The 17,711-nt window shown below is 41.1% G+C and overlaps 1 protein-coding gene across 20 annotated transcripts in view; it reads right to left on the bottom strand.

Moving 5' to 3' along the window:
* Positions 1-17,711, bottom strand: part of LOC110833901 (uncharacterized) — a 442,516-nt gene that overhangs the window by 337,376 nt on the left and 87,429 nt on the right. Inside the window, exon 2 of one of the 20 annotated variants that reach the window (XM_022072475.2) lies at positions 6,619-6,687. The exons of the other annotated variants lie outside the window; for them this stretch is intronic. The gene's annotated coding sequence lies outside the window, so the exon portion shown is untranslated. The remainder of the gene's footprint in view (positions 1-6,618; positions 6,688-17,711) is intronic. 20 annotated transcript variants of the gene reach the window in all.

The following is a 17,711-nucleotide window of genomic DNA, read 5'->3' as shown; positions in this document are numbered from 1 at the left end:
TTTGAAGATATCTACCAATGCTTCTGAGGAACATGCTGCATTTTCAAGGAAGACAGCGACGTCCCAACCAGAAGATCATCATCAACATCCCTGCCGTGAGAACTTCAAATCTCGTAAGGAGGCGTCTCGGACCGCTCTCAATTCGCCCGAACATCGCTTGGGCCCTTATGACGGAAGTCGGGGAAGTACTGGCTTCAGAGGACTCACGAGTGCACTCAATACAAGGCATAAACACGCACAATGCCAGAATCCGACAAGGAGGAGGTGCAGCTGGGAAAGAGGCTGCCAAACGAGTAGTCTACTCCCCCTGCTGGGTCCAGGTAGAAAAGGATCGATAACAATGCCGATATGGCAGCTGTCCTGTTCCCTGTGCCATAAACAACTCCAGTAAAATTAGGCAACGAATGAGCACATCTGAATTGTCGGAATTAACTGGTGTATAATGTCCCTACGCACAGGGAATATGCATGCAATCATATGGGAAGTAGGGACCATACAAAGCTAAATGAAGCACTGACAGATTATTTAACAACACTGTATCAGATGCAGATGGTAAGAAATAAACTAATGGTGGAGGAAAATGTTAATGACCCAAAAATATCTTCACTACTTTGTTCGCAAAAACATCTCGGGTACTCAGAAATGCATACAAAATTTTAGTCGGAGAATGGACAATTTGGAACATAAAGGCGTAGAAGGGAATATATTATTAAAATGTACGAACCAGAAACAATGTATAAAGGTATGAATTTAAATCGTCTCACTCAGTGGCTGGATCTTGTGAATACAGTAATAAATTTACTAGCTCCATAAAAGACGGGCAGTTTCTTAACGAGCTGAGAAACTATCAGATTTCCAATGAAACCGCTTAGATTGTCACGAAATTCCCTGTTATTTAGGAAAATGTAAGCTTCGTTGCTATGTTCGTAACAGCCCGCTCGCTACTAGCCCTTATTCTGAGTCAGATGAATCCAGTCGAAAGTCCGTGTGCTGGACGCGGTGCTGTGTTGAGGAGAGCAGGATTATCTTCACGGAGTTCCGCTCCGATGGCCATGAGAACCGCAACGGCAATGCGTTGTACATCATAACAACAATAAGAAGCCCTGAAGCGTCGCCTACACATCGTTACTACCATTACAGTCCGACCCAAACGCGTAGAAACATAAAACTTGATCATACATTTGATCTTTATAATAAAGGGTATTAAATCTTATTTTACCTAAAGGCGGTATTCAATGGATGTTCATTTAGAGGTCACCACTACCTCCTTTACCATCTTGCTTTGTGGCTGGGCGGTCGGTAAGTCAGATAACACGGTCCATCCAAAGCATTTTGTAAGGTGCTTCATGGAAAGTTTAGTTCCGGATATTTGAAAACACGACAGTTTCCTCTGTCCACAGCGCATCTTGATTGGGCGCCTACAGCTTCTGTGTGGATGACTTTGAATGAAAAATTGGAAAGGTCGTGGAATGAAATCAGATGTCTGTATTTTTTAAATATTAATCCAGCATTACTCTTGAGGGGGACTGGGATAAACCACGATGAATCACTGTAAGCAGACCCCATATTTGGTCTCTGTGAAGGATGGGGTCAGAGGTCTGTCGTCCAGAATACGAATTACATGCGAACACTGCGTTCGGCTACATATCTTATACACTTTTGTGTAAAATTACCCATAATTTTTTTCATTTGAAACGGAGGAGAAGAACAATTTTATGTCTCCCAGTAAAACCTGAATCAGGAATAGGCTGTCTCAAAGGATCGCTCCCGAAAAAGTTTAGCAATAATTAACACCAACTACACTGTGCAAGTTGTAGCAGCAGCCCGGGTTAAATTTTAAATTTCTGTGCCATTTTGAGGTAGAGACCCAGCTCAGTATACCATTTACACAACGGTATTTAATCGAACGCTTTCTGCATTACGGTAGAATATATAACAAATTGGAGGAAATTACAGTGAAGGATACGCAGGTACTACGGAATAGGAAACTCTGGAAACAATCTCTTTCGCCGTCATGTCAACGTGGAAACATCTCCTTAACAGATCGTCCTAGGTAAAAAATTACAGCACTTCACATTGGAACCACATGTTTGCAACAAGCATTCCCTCTTTAAAATACTCGGTATTTTGCCAAATAAACGGGTTCTCCTATGACTCCAGACTTAAGGGACACCCGTATAGTTTACCGTAATATAAATATCAAATCTGTTTTTAATATAAATGTTGTTTAACTTTTCAGGCAAGTTACGAAGGAAAGCCACGCTACATTACCTTACATCACGCAGAATCACTCACTGTATGTGTATCGGGGGTTGTCATATGTGGGGACGCATATACTACAGTTTTCCATTACCACGCACGTGATGTCATTGTACAACCAAGGCACATGTAAGGGACCTTCCAGTCGGCAATATCATCTGCACTCGCAGAGGTTAGCGGTCAGGCCCTCACTCCGGCCGTTTTATAACCAGTGAAAGGTTTTGGAACCCATGGGCTCCAGAGTTGACATGGCGGCGGTACGATAAATCTCTCTCCAACACGAAACAAACCTCAGCTACATTAATATACAAGAAACTCCTTCCGAAAACATAATTTAATAGGATATAGATGCTGACAATTTAACAACGCAGCGGATTTTAACTGTATTTTTAAATTTAAAATAGTTTTATATATGATATTCAAGGACCAACACTTAAATTGCCTTCCGATGTGGTGTCGATTTAATATTATACAGCACGGTATGTTTGGAAAATACGATTCGCCAACTAACTTGTTATTCTGGGTAGATTTTTCTCTACATTATCCACCAGAAGGAGGAAATTTAAATAAAAGTTTTTGGTTCTAGTATCAAATTGCATTTCTTGTATGTACCTTGCCCGTTTTTATCGGACGTCCCTAGTACTTTTTAACCTTCTGTTTATAGTGACACAGCTTCCGTATTAAATTTCCAGGCACTCCTTCAGTCAAATTTGATAATTTTAAGAAAAATATTATCAAAGGTGGGCCTATGCTACATACCACACCAAGAGGTTAACAGATGCTGTTAGATTCTGCTACGGTTTGCACAAAGTCGTTCTGAAGCAGATCATGTCTGAGAATCTGCTTTGTTTTTACTTCTATTCCTGCCTAGTCCAGTCCGTACCACAGATGGAGCTAAATATTTGCAAGGCCTTTGCGGAAACTCGTGACATGCATCCCTATTGTGCATTTCAAATGTAGGGCTACGGCAGGACATTAGCTTCAGCAACATCTGCTCCTGTTATTTATATTACACTCTATGCATCTGATGACTTTCTGTACTGCCGTTTTTTCACCTTGCTGAATCCTTTTCAACGTCCACTCAGTCACGCCTCATTTGTTTCGACAGAAATGGTATTCCGAAGTCACTGAACTTTCATAGAAGTAGAATTTGCCCTAAGTTTTAGCTCTCCCTGTTTCTGCGCCCAAGTTATAATTGCAGTATCGATGCATCAAAAAGGGAGAAGACCATGTACCGTAAGTCAGGGTCAGTTGGACACTTTCAGATTTGAAAAGGAATACACACTTTTGTTCGATAAACCGTGAATCAGACACAAAAAGTTTCGATTTTAGCACTTGAGTTAATTAAACTCTTAAAATGGCACGCAAATGCCCAACAGAACCTCTAGTGGAGACTTTGAAAACAGTGGATGACTAAAGTTACTGGGAAAAGAAATTGGAACAGTGGTGTAGTCAGTTTAATAAACAATAGAGTAGCCTTATGTTGTCGTTACGATGTCGTACTATTTGTTTCTCGACTTATACCCCGATTTTCAGACAAATTTACAAACAAGTCTTCCTTTTTCACCACAAGACTCGTGAGGGCGTCATTAGCAGCAATGAATCCATTAATTTAGTTCTCACAATCCTTCAGCCTTCTATTAGAAATTTTTGATGGCCCAGCAGCCTGGTCACAGCCTGTTATAACTTTATTGGCACGAATCAGCATAAATCTATTTTCCACGAATTTCAATTTTTCACGATTACGTTAGAATGAAACCAAAACTATTACTCTGTCAGATTAAGACGTGCATTTCATAAACTTCACTTTTTCAAATCTGAAGATCTCTTTATATCACTGGACACTTGCTGTTATCTCCACTGAATTCTGCGTTTTTCTGCTTAAAGTATTTCGTCGCACAGACAACTCCTTCCCCGCTGTAGATACATTTATTCTACCAGAATTGTGTTCCGTAATGGCATAGTCCCCTTCTCACTACGACGAGGTGCGTCCACAGGTTCCGGGTGGAAGAGACTGTCTACAGATAAGGTGATTTCTTGAGATTATATTCAAATCTGTCGCGGAAAAACAACAAAGACCTGTCCACCAGTTTTAGTGAGTTGGGGGGGAGAGCTAATAACTCCTCACCGTCACCGTTAAAGTCAGCAATTTGTGAAACGCGAAGGTTCTCAGATAAGATCGGTTTATTTGGGAGGACATAAGCAACGAAAAAAGTACGTCAGCTTGGAAACTTAGAATGTCAGGAATCTCTATAGGTCAGTTTCAATTAAAACAGGAGAAAGAAAATTAGAATGTTAACATAGATATTGGTATTAAAAATCTCCTGAAAGGTTCTGGACTGGATTCAAATGACTCCGGATATGGACATCTTGTGAACACGACAATGTATCTTCGAGTTCCACAAAGGGCGGGGAATGTTGACTAACAGAGCGACTACAGCAGACCTATTAATTTCTCAGGAGCACTCTGTTCCACGGAGGAGGATGGAAAAAACTTGTAGCACAGAGCAAAGCAGAGCCAGGAAGAAGTCAGCTGCCGCCGGTCTCTTGCCAGCATGGTCATTCTTGGTATCGAGTGCTCATGATCATATTTTTATCCTTTGATGTTGCCCTCTGCTGTTCAAATCGTCACAGGACCTCGCTAACAAGACCAGTGTTTGGTCATGTCGGGTGTGTGCATACTGTTCTTCATATAAACACAAAAGCAAGCCCGCTGCATTTCTAGAGTGCCCAGGAACAATTTAGGCTAGTTACAGCGGTCCTCTGTCACACCACATTTGTACAGGAGGTCCCGTCTACATTTACCAAAGTGTAACATTCTCAGTGGTGTAAATTCATAATAAAATACAACACATATCCTAAGGATATATGGTATAAGGGGCTGAGGTGAGGTGACACCTCAGTGTACAGTACAAGAGAGAGCTTTTGTGAATACGATGATGAATGCTTGGAATCCGTAAAGACAGGAACGTTTTCCATATCAAAACAAGGAAAACCTTGCACCATACAGTTAGTTTGACCCGACACTGCGCAGAAATGGTATGAAACGAGTTCCATTAGAAGAAATCTATCGGGATATCGACCTGAACTAACCAAACAGGTATTTCGCAGCTACTTATGTTGGCAAGAGTTCCCGGATAGCTGTCCGTCTGTAGCGCAGCTCCCCATGCCTGTCAATCCAACGCCCGAAGGCGCCAACCTAATAGTTTGTATTTTAATACTAGCCATGTGCGAGCCAGACAGCATAATAAAACATTTATTAGTGAACGGATGGTATGAAAATAACAGTTTGGTGCAGCTTTGGGTGGGCAATTATACAGTTCTGCCTCGTCCATCCCACCCGAGTACCACCATACTACCACGAAAACTTTCATAGCAAGTTTTATTGCCAATAAATTTTCAACGTGTAGTGTGTCCAAGACTGCCATTAACGTCCATTATAATCGGAACTAACCACATATTCATTACATCCCAATAAAAGAAACACATCTGTTAATTTTGTAGCCCACTAATCCAACAAGTTTTAATTCCTTTCTTTTCTAAATGCCTAGCCTTTGGTCGCTTCAGGATGCAATGTATACGCCTACAGATATTATCAAGACGGAAGTAACCTGTGGATGGTTCAGTGTGTGAACTGTGCGACAATGTTCAGACCAAAGAGAAACGAAGTACGTAGTAGGACATCACAAACTAAGGGCTTCGTGGTTTAGGCCCAAATAAGTCGCCCAGAAGAAGATGACTGCCTTCTGGGTTGTAGCACCGTGTAGTCTCAAAGAAGTTTACCCGTTTCAGAGGTCCTTGCTGCCTCCATCATCAGGACGTGCAGATGATGGAGGCAGCAAGGACTTCTGTCGGTAGACGTCCAGACTTCGCGATGCTACAACCCAGAAGACAATCTTCGTACTCACCGCCGTGAGAACCACAGATCCCACAACATCTCCTTGAACTGTTAGAACAGTGAAAGAAAAGGGGCCATGATGAGCTGAGCATGTGACTGCGATGGCGGAGACAAAGCAATACACAGACAACATAATTTTGGTTTTAAGTCTCTTGGTAAACGTCCACTTGGACGATTAAGATTAAATAATGATGAAATATTTAATCAGGTCAGCAACACATCTTGGAATAAATCACAAAATGTGTTGCTTAATCATAACTGATAACATACCGGTTCTTTAAAATTAGTTTTAATATCATCCTCTTGTAAACTCGTCGTTCAGAACATACGTTCGTTTTCTAGGAGTTTCAACAATGAAAATGGACGCACCTTTCCCTACCATGCTTTCCGAATTTATAATCTAGTTAAAGCTCTTAAATGTTATGGGAACAATATAAACCGTGAAGATCAAGGTACTTTACCATGGTTAACGGCTGGTCTGGGACTGCCAAGGTGTCGAGACGAGTAAGAAGATTCAATGCAACACTTACCTGCAAATAAGAAAATAAATTAATTAAAAACTGCTGTAATTATTATGATTTATTACAAAATTTCGTCAAACAACTTCACTGTCCACAGTCCTTCTTGAGAAGAGAATACTCGTTCACCTAGTTAAGAAATTCAACGAAGTTTTTGAAACTGGGACTTTCATTGCGCTGTTATAGTGGTCACGCCACCGGGTACTATCCTCAGCCAGATGAAAACAGCTCGTGCCATCACAACATACTTCCTTAACATCCATTCTCGACATAATCCTCCCATGGATGCCTAGTTCTACCAACTGATCTCTTTTTTTCGTGTCTCTTCTGGCTAAAACTTAGAAAGCATATCACGTTTCTTTGTGCAAGCTGTATGCCCCGCCCACATTATTCCCATTGATTTGGTAACACTAATATTTGGTGCACAAAGCAAAAAAAAAAGCCCCTGGATACACAATTTCTCCGGTCCCCCTCCCATTGGCATTTCAACAAACCCCAAGCAGAGCATCATACAATAAACAAACAACCCTAAACAGCAAGAACAAATCTTAACTAAAGCTCAAAATAAATCGCTCTCAGAATTCTGATTTTGTGCTCGTGAATCAGCAAACATTTAAACCGGATGGAACGCCGTGGATGACCACGAAGTCCGTGACGTCATCGTAATTTTCAGAGCAGTCATTCCACCTTGCACAATGAAGCATCAAGTAGCCACGCAGGTTATAGAACACATCAGCAAAGCCCAACATATCCTACGACATTTGAGCTCCCGGTACAGTGGAGTCTCGATTATCCAACCTAAATACGATTGGAGGACGGTCGGATAATCGAAAATGTCGGATAATACGAAGGCTAATGAAAAACACGAGGGTAAATATCAATGGAGCATTCCGACACGGCACGTCAGACAAACGAAGGTCGGATTATGGGGACTGCTGTACTAATGCAATGTGCTAACACAAGGACACTTTATGGCTTTCCTATTTCAGTCACAGACTCTGCCGAAAGGTAAGGAAAGTAAAGTTCCCGACATGCAAATACTCTTCCAGCGACAGAGCTTCTCCTATAAAGTTTATTTGATATCCAAAGTAAGGTCAGAGTTGTGAAATCTGAATTATTTCACCGCTAATGCGTTCTGACAAGAACATCAACACCTCGTTTTATAAACATTTGATTACCAAATTTCCAGAACTAAACGTAAAAATGTTTCACTGTAACAAAAACAAGCCACATCGCCCAGTCGAACCTTGCATCTGACTTTATCGCCTGTTCTGAGGTTCCGTTTGTTTGTTTTTATTTTATCCCTCCTTTCTTTACATTTAATGTTTGTTCTAATCAACAGCGCTAATTTAAAATTAATTACCGTTTAACTAAACAACTGGTTTGCAAACCTATCTCAAACCATGACATATCCGCTTATTGTCTTTACATAAGACACAGAAGTAAAGATTTTGAGGAGTAAGTGATCCCATGCGCGCGGCTTATTCTTCCATCGCCCTAACGACGAAGGCAGCAAGGACCTCTGAAACGTTAATAAGCGTCTATCAGACAACACGACGCTACAACTGTTGTATGTCTTCCTCAGTGCCTCCAAGCGGATGCTCCGACAGCAAAAGTAAAGCAAGTCCCTTCCTTCCACAACAACAAAGTTACAGCAAAACTGTACGTAAAAAAATGTTTGAAAATTTTTCGAAAAGTATGCTAATCTAGGAACAGCACTAATACAAATGAGGTTCACAGCAAAATCAGATGAATAAATTCTGTGAATGAAGATTAATGTCTTCTGGGATGTTGCACTGTTTAGTCTCGATCGTCCAAGAGGTGCTTGCTGCCTCCATCATCGGGACTTATCGCTCTGATAACGGAGGCTGTAATAACCTCTGAAACATCGGTCAGTTCCTATGAGACTACTCAACTCAACATCTCAGAAAGCAGTTACCTTCACACTTGCCGCCGTGAGACCCTAAAATGAAAATAAATGTATAGATAATTTTGATGGGGAATTCTCTTCAAAGTAATTCACTAAGAAGACCTAGATGGAGATGGGAGGATAACACTAAGGTGAACCTTAAAAGAGCAGACTGAGAGGACCGGAAATAAATGGAACTGGCTCGCGATCATAACCAAAGATACGCCTTAATATTAGCGGTATTAGCCTTTTGAGTTCTGTTGTCATGGTGTTAGCTAATTGATGTATCGTCCTTAAATAAAGAAAATACAGATATTCTGGGAGGGGGCAGTTCTGTTATGATGCTACCGATGGGCAGGCCTACATGCTCATATCAGACACAGATTGCCCGTAGGTGCGGCCTCGCGCGTCTGAGTTACGACAAAGCAGCCTACCATCACACAATAAATGAAAACCACATCAGCTGTTCCATGTTCATTCAGGAACTTAAAAATGCGGCGTTGAATAAAACAAAAAACCCACTATCCTATACATGCTTTGGATAGAATGTTGTGTTTTTCCACTCTTTAATGTACACAAGGAATTTTAAGAACAGAATGAAAATAAGAAGCGAAATATGATGGGGGTAAGAGGTTAATAGTTAACCACACGATGGAACACAATGAATTTGCTACACGTCTAAACAGATTACTTTCGTTCCCTCCACTCTTCGTTGTGGTTTTAGAGAAATCTTCCTGGCAGACGTGACCCACTATTAACCGCAGTTTATCTGAAGCATTTCACCGGCTAAAACTCATTTAATTAATACGCTATTTAACGACCTTAAAAATTATTGTTTCTTTTTTATTATTCGGCAAAGAGTAATAAGTCCCTTGACTTAAGATGAATCTAAAGACACCCGCAATTAATTGTAATCTCCTGGTTCAGTTTCCTCACAATTTTATTTGAACGATCAAAAATAATTCAGTGAACAAGCTTAAGCAAAACTCATTGCAATGCTGTGCCAAAATAAACAACTCATAGAAGCAATGATGTATAATTAAGTCTGCAAAACTCGTTTAAATTGTATATTATTTATCTCTACATCTACCTGACACCCCACCTTAACATAATCCCGTATGCTTTCCCACTTTGTTAGAAATGAACGGAAGTAGTATACGTATATATGTTTTATCCACTCTGTTTATATCCGGGTCGTGCAGAATCTTAATTCTATGGACTGGCTGGCATCGTCCTTGAAGTGTCTGCATGACGGTCGAATGCGAAACAGCGTGCATTTTCAATACGGGCCTATAAATGGCTTGCCGGAAAAAGGCATGCTGGTGTCCTGGGTTCCGCGATAGACCGATTGTAACTTTATTTCTTAAGTATCGGCTCAGTGAAAATACTGTGAGGATTGAGAAATCATAAACTCTGCAACTTAATATTGTAATTACTGGCTACCATAATTAGTTTTCTTGAAATTTGAACTCCAAAGTTACCGCAGTCAGATTAGTGCAGTAGGATTGGAAATGTACAGTACTCCTTGGTGTACATTGATATTCCAAAGGTATTCTTAATGCCGCCATCACGAAGGTCACTGTTAAGCAACAATGTGACCTCAAGCCATTGTTCCGTTTATGATTTCTGAAGTGTTGTGCAACAATATCTTTAGGTAATTGCAATACTGACGTGGTCCAACGCCACAATGTACTCCAACAATGAAATCACAGTCCCTGTCCCATGGCCATGGGGGTTGTCTTCACGGCTTGGGCGTGAAGAATACCTAATTATCCCGCCTGTGCCAAGGGATAAGGAGGGGACAGAAGATATGTATGACTTCACCTTCATTCCAGTCCCTTCTGGCCCTTTCACACTGTAGACCGACCGCCGGCGACCCAGTCGCTGAACGACCAAAACTATCAGCGACCAAACGAGGAGACCAGCGCAGACAGAGGCCTCAGCCTCAGTTAAAAAAAAATGCAGTATGGACGTCGAGGAGATCACTATAATGATAAAATTCGTCAAACAATTCCACAACCTCTTCCCACTGAATTTTTTTCAACTCCCTGTTTGCATAATCGGGACTTGCAAGGTCCGAAATGACTCTTCGTGACTCTACAGCCGAAATAAATCTTTCAGTATCAAAACGCATGATATACTGATCACTTGAGTGACATGAACAAGAAGGGAGAAAACAAGAAACAATGGATATGTCACCTCTCTGAGCTCTGGTCGCTGACTGAGTTGCCCGCAATGTGAACACGTGATTGCCATCAATGTATCTCGTGGTCGTTGGTCTCCTGTGCGTCGCTCACTCCTTGTTGGTCGACGGCGGCCATTGGTCGCGGTCGCACTCGTGTGTAAGCTCGTACTTAGCTTTTCTACCTAGCGGTCGTTCAGCGACTGGTCGCCGGCGATCGGTCGACAGTGTGAAACGGGCCTCAAAGGGTCACTTTTCCTCTGGCTCTCCGCCGAACCAGCCTTTCACACTGGTCTCTTCCTGTTGGTCAGAGCATCTCCTCACTTTTTGGTTCTGGTTGGCCAGTTGTCCATAGCATGGTCTTTAATCTAACCCTATAAATACACTACTGCCTAACACGCTCACTTCAGTCCTGAACATGAATACAGAATGTTCCTCCGAACAAGCAAACACAGGCGTTACAACCAAAGGAGACCAACATCGACACCTTCACCGCCGTGAGATCCTCAAATCGCATGTCAAATGTGGTCCGACTGGTTAACAGGTTTACAGTCGTTTTAATTAATGTGGATGTCGATAGAGAGCTCGTTCTGGATTTCGGTTATCGATCGGTTTCGATCAATTCACACGACGAACCTGGAATTTTAATTATAAACTTCAGTTCCGTGTAATTAAAAATAACTTAAGAAAAGAACGAAAAATAAACGGATGTGGAACCCGACCATTAACTGGGTTGGGTGGAATGGGCCGGGAAGATAAACCGCGCCTTGTTCATTTACAGGCCCTTTATCAACTGCATAGTTAATATAGAACTGTTGTAAATTGTGAAATTGGAAGAATGCCTGAGTTCAAGAAAGCGGTAGTGACCTATCGCAACATTTTGCCTGGGTGAACAGTGGAAAACTTATGACAGAGCCTCCCCAAAGACCTCCCGAATATAAAGACCGTTAACCGCTAACCCGTGACGTTCGATTTTGTTGTGTCGAATCGTCCGGTTGGAAATATGTAAGCCTATATAGTCCTTTTAAATCCTACGATCGTTCAAACTTTAGGTTAACGGAAGCATCGGATCAAACCACTCACGAATCTAGAATTACGATCATAAACTTCAGTTCGATGTAATTAAAAGAAGCGTAACAGAGCAACGTACTACCATCGACGGGGGGGGGGGGGGGGGGCAATTCCATACCCTGGTAGGGAAGAGTAAGGCTGGTTGCATAGCGACGCGATATGGCAGGAGGGAGCGAGGAAAGGAAATAGACATAATTGTTCCGAAACTTTGGCTCCGGCCCGGCTCGGCGCCTCAATCCGGAAACGGTGTCGAAGTGCTCCTCCTATGACTTTCTTAGATTATTTAACAAGAGCTGCAACAGCAAATCAATTACATAGGGCGAATCGAGAGAAATCTGAGACAAAACGGTAATAAAGCTACTTAGCTTAACCATAAAGGAGCTGAGTCAAATCACATGAAACATGGTTCCTGGACATTGCCCATTGCCCATCGCCCGGTATACCGAACAGAACACAACTGGATGTTTCATTTCTCAGGTAAGGCAGCGGAGGAGGAATGCCTACTCAACTGGGGCTGTTGGAAAGAGTTAAACTCAGTCACTGAACCTGGTCACTCACTGGTCGAGTGATTGAGGTCAGCTGTGGCGGATCCAACTGAGCAAGTACGCCCCACCTTTCCACCTGAGTACGGAAACATACCAAGTGTCCGAAGTGATGTGTTGCGTTCGGAATATCAGCAATCCAGATTACAATATCAGCCTACCAACGTCAGAACCCTTAAAAATGGTGAAGCACGAGGCATAGCTCAGTTCTCTAGCACATCTAAGAAGACATCATTGAAGATTTCTGTCTTCTTGGTCGTTGCGCTGTGTAGTCTGGTCGATGTTAACCAACGTTTCAGAGGTCATACTGCCTCCATCATCAGGGCGATTCATCGATGACCTCTGAAACGTTGGTAAACATCTACCAGACTACACAGTGCAACAACCCAGAAGACAGAAATCTTCATACTCTGATGACGGAGGCAGTATGACCTCTGAAACGTTGGTTAACATCGACCAGTCTACACAGCGCAACAATCCAGAAGACAGAAATCTTCATACTAAGAATCGCCCTGATGACGGAGGCAGTGTGACCTCTGAAACGTCGGTTAACATCGACCAGTGTACACAGCGCAACAACCCAGAAGACAGAAATCGTCATACTCATCGCTGTGAAAACCTCAAATCTTACAAGACATCATTGGTTCATGATGGGGTACTACTGGAGGGGAGGGAAGGTGGCTGTGAGTAGGGGTTTTCAGAAGTGAGAAAACATGCAGTTGGTTTCGTTGCTACACAGTAAGCAGTTAAAAGTAATCACAGTTTAAAATATGTTGTTTCTTTCACTCTGTGTAGAATGTTACGTGTGTTGGGCCGCATAAAATACATCGGTGGGCCGTACACGGCCCGCGGGTTCAGAACTCCTCCCTAGACAAATTACACAAGTGTTTATCAGGGTATATTAAATATAATATTTAAATGTTGTAGATTCTTTATAATTACTGGCCTTGCAAGATGTTGCTGAACAATGTTAACTATAATGTTACAGTGGCTATAACGCGGATTTACAATTTTAACAAAGCGTCAACACTGATGACAGTCCTGTGAAAACCGAAACGAGTGTTTGTGTATCAAGCAACGTGTGTGAAAGGCAGTTGGCTTCAGTAATTTGTAGGCCCATATGCACATCCGCACGGAATGAAGGGTCTCAAGATTCCTATCTAGAGCTTTACCTCTGTAACATGTTGCTCGATTATTTCACTCTGCCTTCCTTTCGTGCTTTCCTTACTTAACTTCCTTTTTTATTTTATACGGTGAGTCAGTTTTGATTTAAAGACACAGATCGGCTGTGGACGGTTCAAACTTGCGTCATTTCCATTTTATTACACAGATACCAACGTGTCAACGGACAGACGAGCACAATGAAGTTAATGCTGGGGCGATGCAGGTATTGAGGACCCGCTGGCCATTTGCACGGCGTAAGACTGGATAGGAATTTGAATGTCAGCATCCAGCTTAGTTTACGTTACCACCCAACACAGACTTCACACTTCTGACGAAAATATATCCCCGTCAGGCTCATACATAATGAGCCCAAACTAAATATGACGTTTAGAATCTATATATTGTACCACGTGCTGTTCTCCGTTCCTGCTATAATCATGCCTCAGTTCCACGTAAAACTGCAAATTTCACCTGATTAGCTAAAAGCAACATAAAAAGACGCAACATTAACCAAACTGAGAAGAGGGAGCCTCTGTGGGGAAAAGCCATTATCTGAGCGTGCAGTTACTACTTTAAATATAGCTTAATTAAATGCGTGTTAATTACGTCTCTAAATTGTTTTACGTTATACATTACAGCGTTACTAAAAACAAAGCTTTTCAGGTAGATTGGGCGCTTCTAAATTAACTCTATTTATTGGTTCCATTCATTTAATGGTCCAAAATGGGCAAGGTATTATATAATAATAATAGGGAACTGAAAGATTGGCAGACAGGTTACATCTCTGCAAATGTGACCTCAAAGCAATGCATTGGAATATTGTATACGGTAGGGTACAAAGCGGTAACTTTAAATATATTGACACAATGGTTCGAACAAACTCATTATTACGGAGATCCTCGATTAAAATATCGGCACGGAAGTCTGTTAAATAACTGCATATAACAGAGTCCTTGTGAAGCTAATAGTTTCTCAGCCACACAAACTATTCAAGAATTGTCCAGTCTCTTATGAAACCTTTTTTTTCCATTGTCATTAATGATCTCGCCATTTCACGCTCTAGGTGAAATTAATCTTGTCCACAGTAGTACAAATTACTTTTAGTATCCATTTAAATATTATCCATCCGCCTAAGCTTAGGTTTCCAAAGTGTTCTCTTCCCTTCAGGCTGAGTGAAATAAACCCATTTCCCATCTGCCCATGCACGCGAACGCACCGCCGATTTGTGCAAAACAAACGCCTTACAGGATGTTCTCTCTGAGGGCAGTTCTGAACCATCCTGGAGCAGAAGTTGCACGACTCCTATCCCATCTCTCGCATTAGTGCATATGATTAAATAACGAAGCAGCTAGCACTTTTCAGAGTTGTTGCAATATAAACGGACTCTGTGTTTTCCACTCGTCATTAATATATAAAGGGGCGGAAAAGAGGAACTCATTAACACAGTCTAACTAAAAGCGGGGGTGAGGAAAAATGTATAATATGAAGAGACGACGAGAAATAGAGCCACGTAAAATGAGGAAACGAGAGAGACAGGAAGAAGAACTCAAGTAAATTGAAGATGTACGCGCGAAGCAGTATCTGTTTAACAAAAAGGGTGTGCGGGGGTTAAAGAGAGAAGCAAAAGTGTTAAATGAACTAGAACACGCAAATGTTACTTGTACTTTTCATTATCTGGCATTAGAACATGAACACTGAGAGGAAGAAGAACGCACTGAGCAGATTTCCTTCATCATCGTGTGGTTACTGATTCAATTAGGAAAATCATATACAGTAAAACCCCTCTAGTTGGACACCCCTATATCCTGGACACCCCTCTATATTGGACACTCTTAATTAGAACCGGCGAATATCCTATAATTTTACATATCCACAATACCCTATATCTTGGACACTCCTTTATCCTGGAACTTGGTCACCCCTTTTGTTGTAAGTTGGACAGGTTCCACCACTTACCTTCAATGCTTTTCAGGGATATGTTTACAGTTAGTATTTTGTTGTTTTGAATTTCTGACTGATGAATGCCTTCTAACTGAGGATTAGCTTATGGTTGAGGGTGTGAGACATTGAACACATCATTGGAATGCAGTAAAAGTGTATAGTTATTATTTTTGTTAAACACCTCACTGGAGTTTTAACTTTGTCAGTACTGTGCTTGCAACTGAGTTAAACAGTGTTAACAGAAATTGGAACGGTATGCGTTCGCTCATAATCAACCAGGAGTGGTTGAAACTTTATTCGGATTGCGGCGAAAATTAGAAAGAGGATGGCAAATTCCAAGATAAAAGCAAAAAAAGCAGTATCTTGTGATGGACTTTTTGCAAGAAAGAAGTGGCATCATATGTTGAGCTAATGCCTTAAGTGCAATTAAAAAAATACATTCTGAACATTGCCAACCATGAGAGTGGGTTTCAAAACATTATTATTATTGTTATTAGTAATTCTTAATTTGAGCAAGCCTACAGTAGTTAGATTATGTAAAATAGATTACATTGTCGGTAAATGTAAAGTATTGGTGCCCTTCCCTTTGAGCTTATCCATGCAAGTTTAATTTAGTGAAAACTAAATTTGTAAAAATTTAATTTACCCTTTTGATTTTTCTTATCAATAATTTCCTTTTTGGGGAGAAGGGCTCCATAATATTTTACAATTACCACATTGTCATTACACCACAATTTGAAAGGATGATTTTCCCCTATCCCTCTATCCTGGACACCTCTGTAAGTTGGACACATTATCGTGGAACAGTAAGTGTTCAAGTTAGAGAGGTTTTACTGTACAATGATACAAGTATTGAACACTTCCGAGGTACGTATTACTGTGCAGGTAGTAGACGAATACGCAAACGAATGGCGTGTACTCGATATCTCCAATGCTAGATAAGCGAAGCAGATGGCTTAAGTACCAATCCGTTTTCAAGGAGACAGACGAAATGAGGTCCTTCGTTTCTTCACTTTTCTCCCTCGTTACAGGTTTACAGAAACGGCAACTAAGAAAGCTAGGACTGAATTATGGTAATTTATGTTTTCATAAAAGTGAATAAAAATGTATTTAGCAAGAATGGGGAATATACAACAAGCAGCGAACACACTTTAAACGCACTCGGTTCGAAACTTGATAGAGTTATAAGCTACCTTAAGGTGTGATCTCCTCCTAAATCCTCATCTTATCACTACAGACGATTGTATTGTTATTTTATTTGACAGTATATAACCACTTTCGTTGAAGCAGCGTTGTTAAATACCCTAAAGATAGAATTCTTTCACAAGTGAACCATTATCATAAATTCAGAACGTCACAAAATAAAATGCATATTATTTTGGAATTAGCCATAAACTTTCGCACAAATAAAGTCTGCTTAACCATCCATACTTATACAATAAGTCCCACAATAAAGTACCGAGTACAATGAGAGAAGAGAAAAGAGATATTTAACACAGATCCACCTCTGCAAACACCTTCCTGCTATGATAACGACGCTCCATTATTGTCGTAGTCGCCTACGTAATTGATTTATGAACTGATGTATCTATTTGAATAGCGCAATTTCAATAGTCAGTGATCTCATCATACGTCAATTATCACCAGAACAGAAACTCCCAATAAACTTGTTGACGTCCCAACCGTCCCGTAGGCTATGCAGGTGACAGCCGGACTAATCAATTGGCAATACGAACTGCGTTGCTGAGCACAGCCACGTGTCCGATGTAAAACTGGGTATTTGGACATTTAAACCGACGGTATTTACTGGACGTGTACAGAGTTAAGGTAAAGTTCTGTTTCACGCGTTTAAACGTTTTAGCATCAAGTTTCTATGACCCGCTACTGCCACACCCGGTGTTGCAACGTTTCGTAAAATGTCATACCTGATTCAAAATTCGGGTTGTAATAGAGGTCCTTGTTTTGATTCACTCCAAAATAGTATAAAGAAAATATGGGTAATTACCCAGCTGTGCATACTCAGTAGTCCATCAAAAGAGGCTCCAATAACATAAATCACCTACGGTAATTCACTGGGGAGCAATGCAAAAATTCTCCTAAAACCCAGTACAGTAGAAGTAAATACAGATCAAACTAAATATACGTATGAAAACATCAACAACAGTCATAATACAAATATACATATTAAATCCCCTGAGAATATTTGAAAACTCAGAAGTATCTGGAA

This window comes from Zootermopsis nevadensis, unplaced genomic scaffold (genome assembly GCF_977971745.1).
Source record: "Zootermopsis nevadensis isolate Lab colony 2312 unplaced genomic scaffold, Znev_1.0 Znev_ptg000022l, whole genome shotgun sequence".
Lineage (NCBI taxonomy): Eukaryota > Metazoa > Arthropoda > Insecta > Blattodea > Termopsidae > Zootermopsis > Zootermopsis nevadensis.
The sequence above is the reverse complement of the archived record's forward strand: the minus strand, read 5'-3'. Positions and strand labels throughout refer to the sequence as shown.